Source organism: Lissotriton helveticus, chromosome 4_2 (genome assembly GCF_964261635.1).
Source record: "Lissotriton helveticus chromosome 4_2, aLisHel1.1, whole genome shotgun sequence".
Lineage (NCBI taxonomy): Eukaryota > Metazoa > Chordata > Amphibia > Caudata > Salamandridae > Lissotriton > Lissotriton helveticus.
In genome coordinates this window covers 118,065,425-118,083,339 of record NC_136064.1, presented here as the reverse complement: position 1 = coordinate 118,083,339, position 17,915 = coordinate 118,065,425, and the positions used below count along the sequence as shown (strand labels likewise).

At 52.2% G+C, this 17,915-nt stretch overlaps 1 pseudogene; it reads right to left on the bottom strand.

The window, feature by feature from the left end:
* Positions 1-334: 334 nt before the first annotated feature.
* LOC144751962 (nicotinamide N-methyltransferase-like) overlaps positions 335-17,915 on the bottom strand; it is a 77,577-nt pseudogene continuing 59,996 nt past the window's right edge.

The window sequence follows — 17,915 nt, the reverse complement described above, 5'->3', positions numbered from 1 at the left end:
CCTAAAATGACCTATCAGCCTGAGGCTGGAACCTAAGAACCTAACATGGAACAAAGAACTCTCCTTCTATCTCAGTGGCTGCTGACTCTAGAATAAAGACTATCCTTCAAGTACAACAAAGAAGGTGGAGTGAGGTAAGCAAAAGGTAATTATGAGACATTGTATTCATCAACTACTCACTAGTATGCTTATTCCTTATTGTTTCTCAGTATTGCTGTTCTTTTTAGGGGAACACTAGCAGTTTTCAGGCAGTAATCACATAGATCTGGAAAAATACATGAAGTTCATGGGCTCTGAAGCTACCTTGTCCCTCTCATTTCCCACCTTCCTGCATTTATGCATTAGGAGACACTTCTCATTTTTTGCATGCTTTTAAATTACAAACAGCAGTAAAATCTGATACATCATATAACTTATTGAGTTGCCGAGGACAAACGTGGAGCTCCACAATGTCGTAACCGGCCTCGATGACAGCGCACCTCACAAACTCCTCGTCGAGGGACAAATGGGGACATTTGACTGTGCCAGCCATGAAGTATGTGCATCCGAAAGCGACACTCATTATCAGATGCCCCCCAGGTTTCAACAGTGAGGAAAGATTCTTCAGGGTTTCACAGAAGGTCTTCTTGTCTATCAGTAAGAGCTCCAAGCAGTGTGTGAGCAGCAGACAGAGCATGGGGCAGGGTCATGGGTGACAATGTGGTATTGCACATGACGTCACACTTGAGAACTTCCTTGGCTTTTCTGCGGACCATGTTTAGCTTCTCATCACTAAAAATGAAAACAGCATCATTAGGTGTTAGAGTTAATAGACAAGCTTTTTTTTTTAAATATATTTTTATTGAGAGTTCATAGACATAAATATAGATATAGAATACGTATCAATTTCACATGAAATTCCAAATATACAAAGTACATACGTGGCAGATTACAAATACTCCGTAGTGCAAATATAGTTTCTGATCATAGAATAAGAGATTCCTTTAAAGTGCAATGTGCAATATATCAAATATTATTTAAATGAGACCTTAAAAGGGACCCCAAGCGGTCTAACAAGCATAATATAGCCCAGATCCGATCTTAAGAAAGTAGAAAATATTTAAAAAATGATAGAGGGGCTAGCATTCAAACACACTCCAATATTTCTCATATTTTTTGACTGCCCCTGATCTCAAGGCATATTTTTTTTCCATCCCCTGTATCTTGGATATTTAAAATGTCCATACATTAAGAGTCGGTACTATGTCTGTTTTCCAGAGTTGCAGGATAAGAGATCTTGCTACAAGGGCTGCTATAAATAAAGGTTCATCATGGGCAGTGGGAGCAGAGGAGCAACCAAAAACCGTAATAGATTCATTAAATGAGATTTGGACCTCTATTGTATTTCTGAGATATTTTTCAATATCCTTCCAAAAATTCTGTATTTTGGAGCATTCCCATATAATGTGTTACCAGTTGCCCTTTTCCTCACAGAGGAAGCACTTATCCTCTACTTGAGGATATATGTTGTGGAGAAACGAAGGTGTTCTATAGATTAGCCATTTTGAGAAAAATTGCATCCGTTTAAAGTTAGCACCTCGGAATATAGATTTATTATATTTATTTACTGTATCCCAGGTGAATCTATTAATCTCAATATCTTCTCTTTTTCTCCACCTGAGCTTTTCATACAGAGCGATTGATTTGTCCTCGTTAAAGATTTTTATCCAAGAACTAATCTTCCTCTGTATGGGGCTGTTTAGGGCTTCACTTATATAGGTTTTATAAAATAAATTACTCTTATCTAGTACACTCAATATAACATGAAGGCTAACAAAGGACCATTTTAAAATTGTGTTAGAATGTTGAATCCCCCTTTCAATTTCTTCCCAGGTTTTCCAACTATTCCCCGCAATGAAATCCTGGATTTTATCATAACCATTTTCTTTCCAAAGTCTCAGTGTATTTTTATCTAAAGTGCCCATCTCTCCTGTGTAAAAATTCATTAGTCTAGTTGAACTATTTATTCTTAAAATATCAAAATATTTCAGGAGCTGGGCTCTTTTTTTGAATAGCCATTGTATAGTCATATATCGTACATTCTTAGGGTACTTGGTCACTCTTACAAGGTCATTAATATTAAGTTCAATTAGGATCTTCTTCATTAAAAAAATTGTCTGCCTCTTGGTCGTCTAGGAAAAAAAAAAACTGTGATGTGCAAATGTCACATAGTAGTAGTCTCTAATATTTGGGAGAGACAATCCCCCCCTTGTGATCAAACAATTTAAAGTGCTAAGTGCCAACATCGGTATCTTATTTGCCCATAAGAAAGAACAAAACTTACCATCTATCTGCTTAAAGAAAGAAGCCTGTTTTGCACAAGGAGCTGCACTAAAGAGGAAGTTGAAAAGTGGAAGAATAGACATTCGGATTAGGGCGGCAAGTCCCATTATTGACAATGGGAGTTGATTCCACCGAGCTAATTGAGAGCCCACCGTCTTTAGTAGTGGCATGTAATTTAGTAGGCAAAGATCTTCCATTTTTGCTGTTATATAAATTCCTAAATACCTCTTAGGGTGGGTATTATATGTCTGTTAAAACTCTGTTAGTAAGGTGTCTACAGTGCAATTACATAAAATAATTTCCGTTTTGTTCTTATTTATTTTATAACCTCCTAATTTTTGGAAATTTGTAAATATTTTTAAAATTTCCAACTGGCTGGTGAACTTTGGAATTAGAAATAGAACAATATCATCGGCATAGAGTTTTATGTTAGTCATTCCAGAAACTGGTACCGTATGAGCTCTTTTCCCCCTAATTGCACTAGCCAGCAGTTCAATAAATAAGGCAAATAAAATTGGAGAAAGGGGGCAGCCTTGACGAGTGCCTCTGTTTATATTGCATATCCCTACATTTACTGAGTTAACTACGATCTGTGCCTGGGAGTGCTTATAGAGTTGTTTCAATAGAGATATAAATTCTTTCGGGGAATTAAAACGCTGCAAGATCGCAAAGAGGCAGTTCCATGAGACGAGATCAAAAGCCTTTTCGGTGTCTAAAAACCAAATCTTTCCTTTTACCTTGTTAACATTAAAAAAATCCAAAGCCTCCACTAAAAAGTTTGTATTAGTGTGGAGCTGTCTCCCTGCTATGAAACCACACTGGTCTGGTTCAATAAGTGATCCTACCATTTTATTAAATTGATTAGCACGCAGTTTGGTAAAAATGTTGTAGTCTGTATTTAATAGGCTTATTGGCCTATATGAGTTCATATTTTCTTTATCTTTTTCTTTTTTTTAAAATACTGACTACAACTGCAGTGCGAAAGTATTCCGGCGGTGGCCCTCCTTGCAATAAATAATTAGCAAGTTTCAGAAACTCGATGCTCAGAGTTCCAGAGAATATTTAAAAGAATTCCCCTGGGATGCCGTCCTCCCCGGTGGCTTTACCACTAGGTAGGGAACTTATTACCTCATCTAACTCTTCTTTTGTAAACTCCTCGATTAGCAGCTTTTTGTAATCATTTCCTAATTTCGGAATTTGTAATCCCTTTAAGAAATCATAAATTGTTTCGCTCGTACCCTGTTCGGTGGTCTGATAAATTCCCTTATAATCCTTGAGGAACATCTCACCTATAGACGCCGTAGTCTTCACATGGGTTTTGGTAACTGTATCATATAAACAGTCAATTCTATTAAGAACCTGGTTTTCTTTGGCTTGCCAAGCTAGCAGTCTCCCTGTGTACTCATTCTCCTCGTAGAGCTTCTGAGAGTATAGACTGCTAGCTGCATCCCCTAGTTCATAATAGAATTCCCTCATTTTCTTTTTTGCGTCTAATACCTTTTGTTTAGTAGCTAGGGACCTAATTCTATAGTGCTCTTGGTTTGCGTGTGACAGACTTGTCTGTAAAGCAGCTTTCTCCTCCCTTCTAGCCTTCTGTTTTGGTATTTCTTTGGAGGTGATTATGCCTCTTAATGTAGCCTTAAATGCGCCCCATACTACATTAATTGGGGCTGAGCCTCTGTTCAAGTTAAAAAAAAGCCTGTATCTCCTCCTCGATTTCTGTGCACCATTGTGGTTCTGCAAGATTCAATTTATTAAAATGCCATCTTTTAGATCCCTCCTTTTCCAAATTGCCTATATTTATTTCCATCGTAATTATGCATGATCTGAAAATTCATTTGGGAAATGTTCATAGGTACTGATTTTGGGACCATGTGAGATTAAATAAAAATTAAGGCTAGATGCTGAGTTGTAGTTTGCAGAGTGGCAAGAATATTCACGTTTAGATGGGTTTTGAAAACGCCAGCAGTCAAAAATATCCAGATCTGTTTTGCAACTTTGCAGGGCAATGTCCACTTGCGGTCTATTTTGGCGCCGGTCTTTTTTAGTCGAGTCAATTGTAGGATTTTGTAAAAAATTAAAATTACCCCCCATATTATTTGACCTGGTATGCCCGTCAATGCTTGTTTCAATTGCAAAATAGGCAGTGGGTCGTCTATAACTGGTGCATATTATGTGGCAAGTATTATATCGTCCGGTCGCTCCTCCTGCCGCGTGGCCTACCCAGAGTGTGGCCGTTCTCCTCGCGCTGCCGCCGCCGCTGCCAGGAGTAGTCTTGTGCCCCTGTTACGTCTGGCCCCCTGCCCCTGACTTCCCTCTGTGCCTGCTTCGCTTTTTAAATTGTATTCTGTTTGGTTTCATTGCCGTTTCTTCTCTGGCCCCCTGCCCCTGACTATCCCTCTGTGCCTGCTTCGTTTTTATATTGTACTCTGTATTGTCTCTTTGCCATTTTTTTTCTCGCTCCTCCTCGTGTTGGTGTTGCTGCCCCTTGTCGCCCAGTTCTCCCCTGCACCTCGGTGCCGCTGCCCCACCCCGCTCCCTGCCGCTGCTCCCCCGCGGCCCCACCCCTGCTCCCTCTAGCATCACCGCATCGTTCCCCCCACTCGCCACCCGCTCCCGCCTCCCAGCTGCTCCTCCCTCCCACAAGAGTACTGCAGGCGAGGCTCACGGGCAAGGAGCTGTGACCTGACCTGACCTGGTCAGTCCGGTCGCTTCTCCTGCCGCGTGACCCACCCCAAGTGTGGCCGTTCTCCTCCCGCTGCCGCCGCCGCTGCCAGGAGTAGTCTTGTGCCCCTGTTAGGTCTGGCCCCCTGCCCCTGATTTCCTTCTGTGTCTGCTTTGCTTTTTAAATTGTATTCTGTTTGGTTTCATCGCCGTTTCTTCTCTGGCCCCCAGCCCCTGACTTTCCCTCTGTGCCTGCTTCGTTTTTATATTGTACTCTGTATTGTCTCTTTGCTGTTTTTTTTCTCGCTCCTCCTCGTGATGGTGTTGCTGCCCCTTGTCACCCAGTTCTCCCCGGCACCTCGGTGCCGCTGCCCAACCCCGCTTCCTGCCGCTGCTCCCCCGTGGCCCCACCCCCGCTCCCTCTGGCATTATCGCATCGTTCCCCCCATTCGCCACCCCACTCCCATCCCCCAGCTGCTCCTCCCTCGCCCCGCCTCCCCCCCACTCTCCAGTCATGGCAGAGTGCATGCGTACGCGCAGCAGGCGCACCGATGGTGTGCCGAAGGCGCGCCAAAGGCAAGCCCGTCTGCGCCCATCCGTGCCTGGACCGCGCCCAGCGCCAGGACCCCTGGCCCCCGCCGATGCAAGACGACCCGACAGACCTACAACGCCGCCGCCCTCAACGCACTCAATGCTGGCCGGAACCCCGCCTGCTGCCAGGCCACCCCGAAACGCATCCACGGACCCTTCACCTGCAAAACCTGCAAGTTCACCTGCCTCCGAACCTGCACCGCACCCGCCAAGCCAAGCACCAGCAGCAACCACCTCAAGTGCATCCTGCTCAACACCCGCTCCGTCCACAGACACGCCGTGGAACTCTGGAACCTCCTCGACACAACATCACCAGACATCGCCTTCCTCACGGAAACCTGGATGAACGTCTCCTCAGCCCCGACATCGACATCGCCATCCCGGACGGGTACAAGATCATCAGGAGGGACCGCGTCAACCAGGCCGGAGGAGGAATCGCCATCATCAACAAGAACACCATCCGTATCACGACCGACTCCGACGACACCTTCACCGCCGCCGAGCACCTCCACTTCCAGATACACACCGACCCAAAGACGACCTCATCAGACTTCATCAGCCCGCACGCCCTCCCCTCCGCCGACTACATCCTCCTAGGGGACTTCAACTTCCACCTGGAGAACAACAAGGACCGCAACACCACCGCCCTGCTGGACAACCTCACCAACCTTGGACTCAAGCAACTGGTCAACACCCCCACCCACTCCGCAGCCCACACGCTTGATCCCGTCTTCTCATCCAGCAAGCACATCACCTTCAGCCACTCCACCGGACTCCACTGGACCGACCACAGCTGCGTCCACTTCAGCTTCAGAAGAACAACGACCCACCACCACCCGCAACAGGTTCCTCACAGGAGCTGGAGTAAGATCACCGCCGACCAGCTCACCACCTCCCTCAGCCAGAACCCACCCGCCAACACAACAGACCCCAACGAAGCAGCCCGCAACTGCACGCAGTGGCTGACCGCCTGCGCCAACGACCTCGCACCACTGAAGAACCCTCCCAGCAGACCCAGATGCAAGAAGGCCTTCTGGTTCACCGATGAACTCAAGGACTCCAAGAAGACCTGCCGCACCCTCGAGAAAGCCTGGCTCCTCGACAAGACCACTGACAACATGACCGCCCTCAAACACGCCAACCGCAAGCACCACCAGCTTATCCGCACCACCAAGAAGAAATCACTGAAGGAACGACTGGACAACAACGCCCACGACAGCAAGGAACTCTTCAGCATCGTCAAGGAGTTCTCCAACCCCAGCACCGGCAACAACGACATCTCTCCTTCACAAGATCTCTTCGACTCTCTCGCCTCGTTCTTCCACCGCAAGATCGCTGACATCCACAACAGCTTCAGCGCACCACCCACGCACCCAACCGACGAACGAACGCCCCCCACCGCCACCCTCCGCACCTGGACCACGGTGACCACGGAAGACACAGCCCGCACGATGAACACCATCCACTCCGGATCTCCAACCGACCCCTGCCCCCACCACGTCTTCAACAAGGCCGACTCCACCATTGCACTCCGGAACATCATCAACACCTCCTTCAACACCGCCACATTCCCGGAGAGCTGGAAGCATGCCGAGCTCAGCGCCCTACTGAAGAAACCAACAGTGGACCCCACCCACCTCAAGAACTTCCGCCCCATCTCGCTCCTCCCTTTTCCTGCCAAAGTCATCGAGAAGATCGTCAACAGACAGCTTGCCGCCTTCCTCGAGACGAACGGATCCCTCGACCCCTCGCAGTCCGGTTTTAGAGCCAACCACAGCACCGAGACCGCCCTCATCGCAGCCACCGACGACATCCGAGCCCTGCTCGACAACGGGGAAACAGCGGCACTCATCCTCCTGGACATTTCTGCAGCTTTCGACACTGTCTGCCACCGCACCCTAGTTCAACGCCTCAGCAACATCGGCATCCAAGAGAAGGCACTGGAGTGGATCATCTCGTTCCTCGCCGGAAGAACACAGAGAGTCCGCCCCCCCCCGTTTCGATCCGAGGCCACCGAAGTCATCTGCAGAGTACCGCAAGGATCATCACTCAGCCCCACCCTCTTCAACGTCTACATAAGACCTCTTGCAGCCATCGCACGCCAACACAACCTCAACATCATCTCCTACACCGACGACACCCAGCTGATCCTCTCCCTCACCAGAGACCCCGACACCGCCAGAACCAGCCTACAAGAAGGGATGAAAGACGTCGCCGAGTGGATGTAGAACAGCTGCCTGAAACTGAACTCAGACAAGACCGAAGTCCTCATCCTGGGACCATCGCCCTCCGCCTGGGATGACTCCTGGTGTCCCCCCGCCCTGGGCACCACTCCCAAGCCAACAGACCACGCACGCAACCTGGGCTTCATCCTGGACACCTCCCTCTCGATGACCAGACAAGTCAACGCCGTCTCCTCATCATGCTTTCACACCCTTCGCATGCTCCGCAAGATCTTCTGATGGATCCCGACCGATACCAGGAAGACGGTCACCCAACACCAGACAACATGACTGCCCTCAAGCTCGCCACCTGAAAACACCACCAACTGATCCACGCCACCAAGAAAACTGCATTCAAGGAACGACTGGACAACAACGCACACAATAGCAAGGAACTCTTCAACATCGTTAAAGAACTCTCCAACCCCAACGCCGGAAACAACGACATCACCCCTTCGCAAGACCTCCGCAACTCCCTCGCCTCCTACTTCCACAACAAGATCGCGGACATACACAACATCTTCTGCACCCAACCGACGCACGCCACGTCCGAACCACCGCCCCCCACCACCACCCTCCATGCCTGGACCCTGGTCAGCACCGAAGAGACCGTCCGCACGATGAACTCCATCCACTCCGGATCTCCGACCGACCCCTGCCCTCACCACGTCTTCAACAAGGCCGACGCTGTCATCGCACCCCACCTGCGGGACATCATCAACACCTCCTTCGACACCGCCACCTTCCCGGAGAGCTGGAAGCACACCAAACTCAGCGCTCTACTAAAGAAGCCATCAGCCGACCCCACCGACCTCAAGAATTACCGCCCCATCTCGCTGCTCCCGTTCCCTGCAAAAGTCATCGAGAAGACCGCCAACAAGCAGCTGGCCGCCTTACTCGAGACGAACGGATCCCTCGACCTCTCGCAGTCTGGCTTCCGGGCCATTTACAGCACCGAGACCGCCCTGATCGCAGCAGCGATGACATCTGAGCCCTGCTCGACAACGGAGAAACAGCGGCCCTCATCCTCCTAGACCTCTCCGTGGCCTTCGACACTGTCTGCCACCACACCCTAGTGCAGCGCCTCAGCAACGCCGGAATCCAGGAGAAGGCACTGGAGTGGATCATCTCCTTCCTCGCCGGAAGGACACAGAGAGTCCGCCTCCCCCCGTTCAGATCAGAAGCCACCGAAGTCATCTGCGGCGTCCCTCAAGGCTCCTCGCTCAGCCCAACCCTCTTCAACGTCTACATGATTCCACTCGCAGCCTTCGCACGCCGGCACAACCTCAACATCATCTCCTACGCCGACGACACCCAGCTGATCCTCTCCCTCACCAATGACCCCGCCACCGCCAGAGCCAACATTCACGAAGGGATGAAAGAGGTAGCCGAATGGATGAAGAACAGCCGCCTGAAACTGAACTCGGACAAGACGGAAGTCCTCATCCTGGGATCTTCACCCTCCACCTGGGACGACTCCTGGTGGCCCTCCGCCCTAGGCAGCGCACCCAAACCAACAGACCACGCACGCAACCTGGGCTTCATCCTGGACTCCTCCCTCTCCATGACCAGACAATTCAACGCCGTCTCCTCGTCGTACTTCAACATCCTGCCAATGCTACGCAAGATCTTCCGGTGGATCCCCACCGAGACAAGGAAGACGGTCACCCAGGCCCTCGTCACCAGCCGTCTGGACTACGGCAACTCCCTCTACGCCGGAACCACCGCCAAACTCCTGAAGAGACTCCAGCGGATCCAGAACGCCTCAGCACGACTCATCCTGGACCTCCCCCGTCGCAACCACATCGCCAGACACCTGAAAGACCTGCACTGGCTCCCGGTCAACAAGAGAATCACCTTCCGCCTCCTCACCCACGCACACAAAGCCCTACACAACCAAGGCCCAGGATACCTCAACAACCGCCTCAACTTCTACGCTCCCAAACGCCAGCTTCGATCGACCGGCCACGCCCTCGCCACCGTCCCCCGCATCCGAAGAGCCACCACAGGGGGAAGGTCCTTCTCGTACCTCGCCGCCAAGACCTGGAACTCCCTCCCGACCCACCTTCGCCTGACCCAGGACCACCTCGCCTTCAGGAAGCAGCTCAAGACCTGGCTGTTCGAGCAGTAGCGGACCCCCCCCTAGCGCCTTGAGACCCTCCGGGTGAGTAGTGCGCTATATAAATGCTTTGAGTGATTGATTGATTGAGGCACTCGTCACCAGCCGACTGGACTACGGAAACACCCTCTACGCCGGAACCACAGCCAAGCTACAGAAAAGACTCCAACGCATCCAGAACGCCTCCGCCCGACTCATCCTGGACATCCCCCGACGCAGCCACATCTCCGGCCACCTGAGGGAACTGCACTAGCTCCCCGTCAACAAGAGAATCACGTTCAGGCTCCTCACCCATAGCACACAAGTCTCTCCACGACCTGGGCCCCAAGTACCTCAACGACCGCCTGACCTTCTACACGCCCACCCGCCAGCTATGATCTACTAGCCTCGCCCTCGCCGCCGTACCACGCATCCGAAGAGCCACCGCCGGAGGCAGATCCTTCTCCTACCTGGCGGCCAAGACATGGAACTCCCTCCCCATCCACCTCCGGCTGACCCAGGACCATCTCACCTTCAGGAGACAACTCAAGACCTGTCTGTTCGAGCAGTAGGGGACCCCTTCCCCCAAGCGCCTTGAGACCCTTCCGGGTGAGTAGTGCGCTATACAAGTATTATGATTGATTGATTGATTGATATTTACCTGATTTATTTTCCCGTAGACAAAAGCCCATCTACCACTCAGATCTGAATGTGACCCTTCAATTTGAAACCTGACGTGTTTTCTTATGAGGATACTCACCCCCCTCTGTGCCATCCCTGATACTGACGAAAAACTGTAGCCCGCCCAATTCTTTAGAAATTTTTCGGAGTCTGCTAAGAACATATGGTGCGTTTCTTGTATAAAAATGACGTCTGGGCAGAGATTCTTTAACCAGCATTCAATAGCATTTCTCTTGCGACCGTTGTTTAACCCATTCGCATTTAAGGACAGAAAAATCAACTTATTTCTCATTAGTTTTCAAACTTTTTGTACAGTGCCGAAATTTCTAAAGTGCAGCCAGTGGAAAAAAAAAGTAAAATGTGCAATCTGGACATGCTACAGTAGCGCTAGCAATATTATACTTAACTATTTCTAAAGTGCATAAGATGAAATAGATGCATGATGTGCAAGCTAAGCATAGTATGACCCACAATGGTGCTACAATACCCATACTTAGTTGGCTTTTGCGGGTTCTGTTAGCCATATCCTATTTAAATGTGCAAAATATGCAAACATTATGGTAGTTCTCAAGCATCTTTCAAGAATATATCTTCAATATGTGCAAAATACGCAAACATTAGGTGTAAAGCATCCAATGGAGAAGAAAATGGCGAAACGTGCAAAGTCAGCATTAATGTGCAAATAGCGTAGTTTTCAAGCATCTATACAGAATATATCTTCAATAGGGATTCTGTGAATATTGCACCATCCTAGTTGGCCTTTGCATATAATCAGTCTGCAAAACTGCATTAAAGTGCAAAAATATGCAAATCTTAGAGCAATATAGAGATCCACCATGAATTACAAAGTGATTCAAGTGCCTTAAAGTGCAATAATTGAACACAAGCCCTCCCCTTAGTGAGAAAATGATACCTTGGGAGAATGAATTATCCTATTCGAGCATTGTGCTTCGTACTACCATCATAGAGACTTTTGCTATGAACTCTCTTTTTTTCCTCTGCTACACCCCCTTCACCTTCTCCCCTCCCTACCCCCCCTAGAGGGAACGGAAACCCCCAATGTCCCGCTTCCGTCCCCTTCTGCTTTTCCTTCTTCTTTTTGGATGCCATCTTATTGCATCCATGTGCGCTTCCTGAATCATCTTACAACCGCCCATTGTATCAGAGTGATCTCTTCATAAGGTCTTAAACTTTCCAGGTATTCTATCGCCATTTGATCAGATCTGGTTCTCTTATGTGTTAAGACCTTCCAAGAATGTCTGTGCTTCTTGAGTGTCCGTGAATAAAAAAAAATTCCTTTAACTCCCACCTTTAGTTTAGACTGTTGAACAATCATCGCTTGAGCCCCTCTGGCCTTAAAAGAGTCAATCAAAATCCTTGCGTCTATGAGCCGAGGCTGCTGACATGTCCAAGAAAATCCTGAAGTTTTTTACTTCATCAGTGTTGAAAGTTCTTCTCGAGATTGCCATACTCTGGATTTTCTCTTTAATCCTACAGTCAGAAAAATTCATTAAGATGGTTCATGGGTACTTAAGATTAGTAGGTTTATGTGCAGGTACTCTGTGTGCTCTTGTGATTGTTAGGTCACCTTGAAGCTCGGGTATCGCCTTCTTAAGGAGTGTCTCGGTCCATTTTACCCCCCATATTATTTGACCTGGTATGCCCGTCAATGCTTGTTTCAATTGCAAAATAGGCAGTGGGTCGTCTATAACTGGTGCATATTATGTGGCAAGTATTATATCGTCCGGTCGCTCCTCCTGCCGCGTGGCCTACCCAGAGTGTGGCCGTTCTCCTCACGCTGCCGCCGCCGCTGCCAGGAGTAGTCTTGTGCCCCTGTTACGTCTGGCCCCCTGCCCCTGATTTCCTTCTGTGTCTGCTTTGCTTTTTAAATTGTATTCTGTTTGGTTTCATCGCCGTTTCTTCTCTGGCCCCCAGCCCCTGACTTTCCCTCTGTGCCTGCTTCGTTTTTATATTGTACTCTGTATTGTCTCTTTGCTGTTTTTTTTCTCGCTCCTCCTCGTGATGGTGTTGCTGCCCCTTGTCACCCAGTTCTCCCCGGCACCTCGGTGCCGCTGCCCAACCCCGCTTCCTGCCGCTGCTCCCCCGTGGCCCCACCCCCGCTCCCTCTGGCATTATCGCATCGTTCCCCCCATTCGCCACCCCACTCCCATCCCCCAGCTGCTCCTCCCTCGCCCCGCCTCCCCCCCACTCTCCAGTCATGGCAGAGTGCATGCGTACGCGCAGCAGGCGCACCGATGGTGTGCCGAAGGCGCGCCAAAGGCAAGCCCGTCTGCGCCCATCCGTGCCTGGACCGCGCCCAGCGCCAGGACCCCTGGCCCCCGCCGATGCAAGACGACCCGACAGACCTACAACGCCGCCGCCCTCAACGCACTCAATGCTGGCCGGAACCCCGCCTGCTGCCAGGCCACCCCGAAACGCATCCACGGACCCTTCACCTGCAAAACCTGCAAGTTCACCTGCCTCCGAACCTGCACCGCACCCGCCAAGCCAAGCACCAGCAGCAACCACCTCAAGTGCATCCTGCTCAACACCCGCTCCGTCCACAGACACGCCGTGGAACTCTGGAACCTCCTCGACACAACATCACCAGACATCGCCTTCCTCACGGAAACCTGGATGAACGTCTCCTCAGCCCCGACATCGACATCGCCATCCCAGACGGGTACAAGATCATCAGGAGGGACCGCGTCAACCAGACCGGAGGAGGCATCGCCATCATCCACAAGAACACCATCCGTATCACGACCGACTCCGACGACACCTTCACCGCCGCCGAGCACCTCCACTTCCAGATACACACCGACCCAAAGACGACCTCATCAGACTTCATCAGCCCGCACGCCCTCCCCTCCGCCGACTACATCCTCCTAGGGGACTTCAACTTCCACCTGGAGAACAACAAGGACCGCAACACCGCCGCCCTGCTGGACAACCTCACCAACCTCGGACTCAAGCAACTGGTCAACACCCCCACCCACTCCGCAGCCCACACGCTTGATCCCGTCTTCTCATCCAGCAAGCACATCACCTTCAGCCACTCCACCGGACTCCACTGGACCGACCACAGCTGCGTCCACTTCAGCTTCAGAAGAACAACGACCCACCACCACCCGCAACAGGTTCCTCACAGGAGCTGGAGTAAGATCACCGCCGACCAGCTCACCACCTCCCTCAGCCAGAACCCACCCGCCAACACAACAGACCCCAACGAAGCAGCCCGCAACTGCACGCAGTGGCTGACCGCCTGCGCAAACGACCTCGCACCACTGAAGAACCCTCCCAGCAGACCCAGATGCAAGAAGGCCTTCTGGTTCACCGATGAACTCAAGGACTCCAAGAAGACCTGCCGCACCCTCGAGAAAGCCTGGCTCCTCGACAAGACCACTGACAACATGACCGCCCTCAAACACGCCAACCGCAAGCACCACCAGCTTATCCGCACCACCAAGAAGAAATCACTGAAGGAACGACTGGACAACAACGCCCACGACAGCAAAGAACTCTTCAGCATCGTCAAGGAGTTCTCCAACCCCAGCACCGGCAACAACGACATCTCTCCTTCACAAGATCTCTGCGACTCTCTCGCCTCGTTCTTCCACCGCAAGATCGCTGACATCCACAACAGCTTCAGCGCACCACCCACGCACCCAACCGACGAACGAACGCCCCCCACCGCCACCCTCCGCACCTGGACCACGGTGACCACGGAAGACACAGCCCGCACGATGAACACCATCCACTCCGGATCTCCAACCGACCCCTGCCCCCACCACGTCTTCAACAAGGCCGACTCCACCATTGGACTCCGGAACATCATCAACACCTCCTTCAACACCGCCACATTCCCGGAGAGCTGGAAGCATGCCGAGCTCAGCGCCCTACTGAAGAAACCAACAGTGGACCCCACCCACCTCAAGAACTTCCGCCCCATCTCGCTCCTCCCTTTTCCTGCCAAAGTCATCGAGAAGATCGTCAACAGACAGCTTGCCGCCTTCCTCGAGACGAACGGATCCCTCGACCCCTCGCAGTCCGGTTTTAGAGCCAACCACAGCACCGAGACCGCCCTCATCGCAGCCACCGACGACATCCGAGCCCTGCTCGACAACGGGGAAACAGCGGCACTCATCCTCCTGGACATTTCTGCAGCTTTCGACACTGTCTGCCACCGCACCCTAGTTCAACGCCTCAGCAACATCGGCATCCAAGAGAAGGCACTGGAGTGGATCATCTTGTTCCTCGCCGGAAGAACACAGAGAGTCCGCCCCCCCCCCCCGTTTCGATCCGAGGCCACCGAAGTCATCTGCAGAGTACCGCAAGGATCATCACTCAGCCCCACCCTCTTCAACGTCTACATGAGACCTCTTGCAGCCATCGCACGCCAACACAACCTCAACATCATCTCCTACACCGACGACACCCAGCTGATCCTCTCCCTCAATAGAGACCCCGACACCGCCAGAACCAGCCTACAAGAAGGGATGAAAGACGTCGCCGAGTGGATGTAGAACAGCTGCCTGAAACTGAACTCAGACAAGACTGAAGTCCTCATCCTGGGACCATCGCCCTCCGCCTGGGATGACTCCTGGTGTCCCCCCGCCCTGGGCACCACTCCCAAGCCAACAGACCACGCACGCAAACTGGGCTTCATCCTGGACACCTCCCTCTCGATGACCAGACAAGTCAACGCCGTCTCCTCATCATGCTTTCACACCCTTCGCATGCTCCGCAAGATCTTCTGATGGATCCCGACCGATACCAGGAAGACGGTCACCCAACACCAGACAACATGACTGCCCTCAAGCTCGCCACCTGAAAACACCACCAACTGATCCACGCCACCAAGAAAACTGCATTCAAGGAACGACTGGACAACAACGCACACAATAGCAAGGAACTCTTCAACTTCGTTAAAGAACTCTCCAACCCCAACGCCGGAAACAACGACATCACCCCTTCACAAGACCTCCGCAACTCCCTCGCCTCCTACTTCCACAACAAGATCGCGGACATACACAACATCTTCTGCACCCAACCGACGCACGCCACGTCCGAACCACCGCCCCCCACCACCACCCTCCATGCCTGGACCCCGGTCAGCACCGAAGAGACCGTCCGCACGATGAACTCCATCCACTCCGGATCTCCGACCGACCCCTGCCCTCACCACGTCTTCAACAAGGCCGACGCTGTCATCGCACCCCACCTGCGGGACATCATCAACACCTCCTTCGACACCGCCACCTTCCCGGAGAGCTGGAAGCACACCAAACTCAGCGCTCTACTAAAGAAGCCATCAGCCGACCCCACCGACCTCAAGAATTACCGCCCCATCTCGCTGCTCCCGTTCCCTGCAAAAGTCATCGAGAAGACCGCCAACAAGCAGCTGGCCGCCTTACTCGAGACGAACGGATCCCTCGACCTCTCGCAGTCTGGCTTCCGGGCCATTTACAGCACCGAGACCGCCCTGATCGCAGCAGCGATGACATCTGAGCCCTGCTCGACAACGGAGAAACAGCGGCCCTCATCCTCCTAGACCTCTCCGTGGCCTTCGACACTGTCTGCCACCACACCCTAGTGCAGCGCCTCAGCAACGCCGGAATCCAGGAGAAGGCACTGGAGTGGATCATCTCCTTCCTCGCCGGAAGGACACAGAGAGTCCGCCTCCCCCCGTTCAGATCAGAAGCCACCGAAGTCATCTGCGGCGTCCCTCAAGGCTCCTCGCTCAGCCCAACCCTCTTCAACGTCTACATGATCCCACTCGCAGCCTTCGCACGCCGGCACAACCTCAACATCATCTCCTACGCCGACGACACCCAGCTGATCCTCTCCCTCACCAATGACCCCGCCACCGCCAGAGCCAACATTCACGAAGGGATGAAAGAGGTAGCCGAATGGATGAAGAACAGCCGCCTGAAACTGAACTCGGACAAGACGGAAGTCCTCATCCTGGGATCTTCACCCTCCACCTGGGACGACTCCTGGTGGCCCTCCGCCCTAGGCAGCGCACCCAAACCAACAGACCACGCACGCAACCTGGGCTTCATCCTGGACTCCTCCCTCTCCATGACCAGACAATTCAACGCCGTCTCCTCGTCGTACTTCAACATCCTGCCAATGCTACGCAAGATCTTCCGGTGGATCCCCACCGAGACAAGGAAGACGGTCACCCAGGCCCTCGTCACCAGCCATCTGGACTACGGCAACTCCCTCTACGCCGGAACCACCGCCAAACTCCTGAAGAAACTCCAGCGGATCCAGAACGCCTCAGCACGACTCATCCTGGACCTCCCCCGTCGCAACCACATCGCCAGACACCTGAAAGACCTGCACTGGCTCCCGGTCAACAAGAGAATCACCTTCCGCCTCCTCACCCACGCACACAAAGCCCTACACAACCAAGGCCCAGGATACCTCAACAACCGCCTCAACTTCTACGCTCCCAAACGCCAGCTTCGATCGACCGGCCACGCCCTCGCCACCGTCCCCCGCATCCGAAGAGCCACCACAGGGGGAAGGTCCTTCTCGTACCTCGCCGCCAAGACCTGGAACTCCCTCCCGACCCACCTTCGCCTGACCCAGGACCACCTCGCCTTCAGGAAGCAGCTCAAGACCTGGCTGTTCGAGCAGTAGCGGACCCCCCCCTAGCGCCTTGAGACCCTCCGGGTGAGTAGTGCGCTATATAAATGCTTTGAGTGATTGATTGATTGAGGCACTCGTCACCAGCCGACTGGACTACGGAAACACCCTCTACGCCGGAACCACAGCCAAGCTACAGAAAAGACTCCAACGCATCCAGAACGCCTCCGCCCGACTCATCCTGGACATCCCCCGACGCAGCCACATCTCCGGCCACCTGAGGGAACTGCACTAGCTCCCCGTCAACAAGAGAATCACGTTCAGGCTCCTCACCCATAGCACACAAGTCTCTCCACGACCTGGGCCCCAAGTACCTCAACGACCGCCTGACCTTCTACACGCCCACCCGCCAGCTATGATCTACTAGCCTCGCCCTCGCCGCCGTACCACGCATCCGAAGAGCCACCGCCGGAGGCAGATCCTTCTCCTACCTGGCGGCCAAGACATGGAACTCCCTCCCCATCCACCTCCGGCTGACCCAGGACCATCTCACCTTCAGGAGACAACTCAAGACCTGTCTGTTCGAGCAGTAGGGGACCCCTTCCCCCAAGCGCCTTGAGACCCTTCCGGGTGAGTAGTGCGCTATACAAGTGTTATGATTGATTGATTGATTGATATTTACCTGATTTATTTTCCCGTAGACAAAAGCCCATCTACCACTCAGATCTGAATGTGACCCT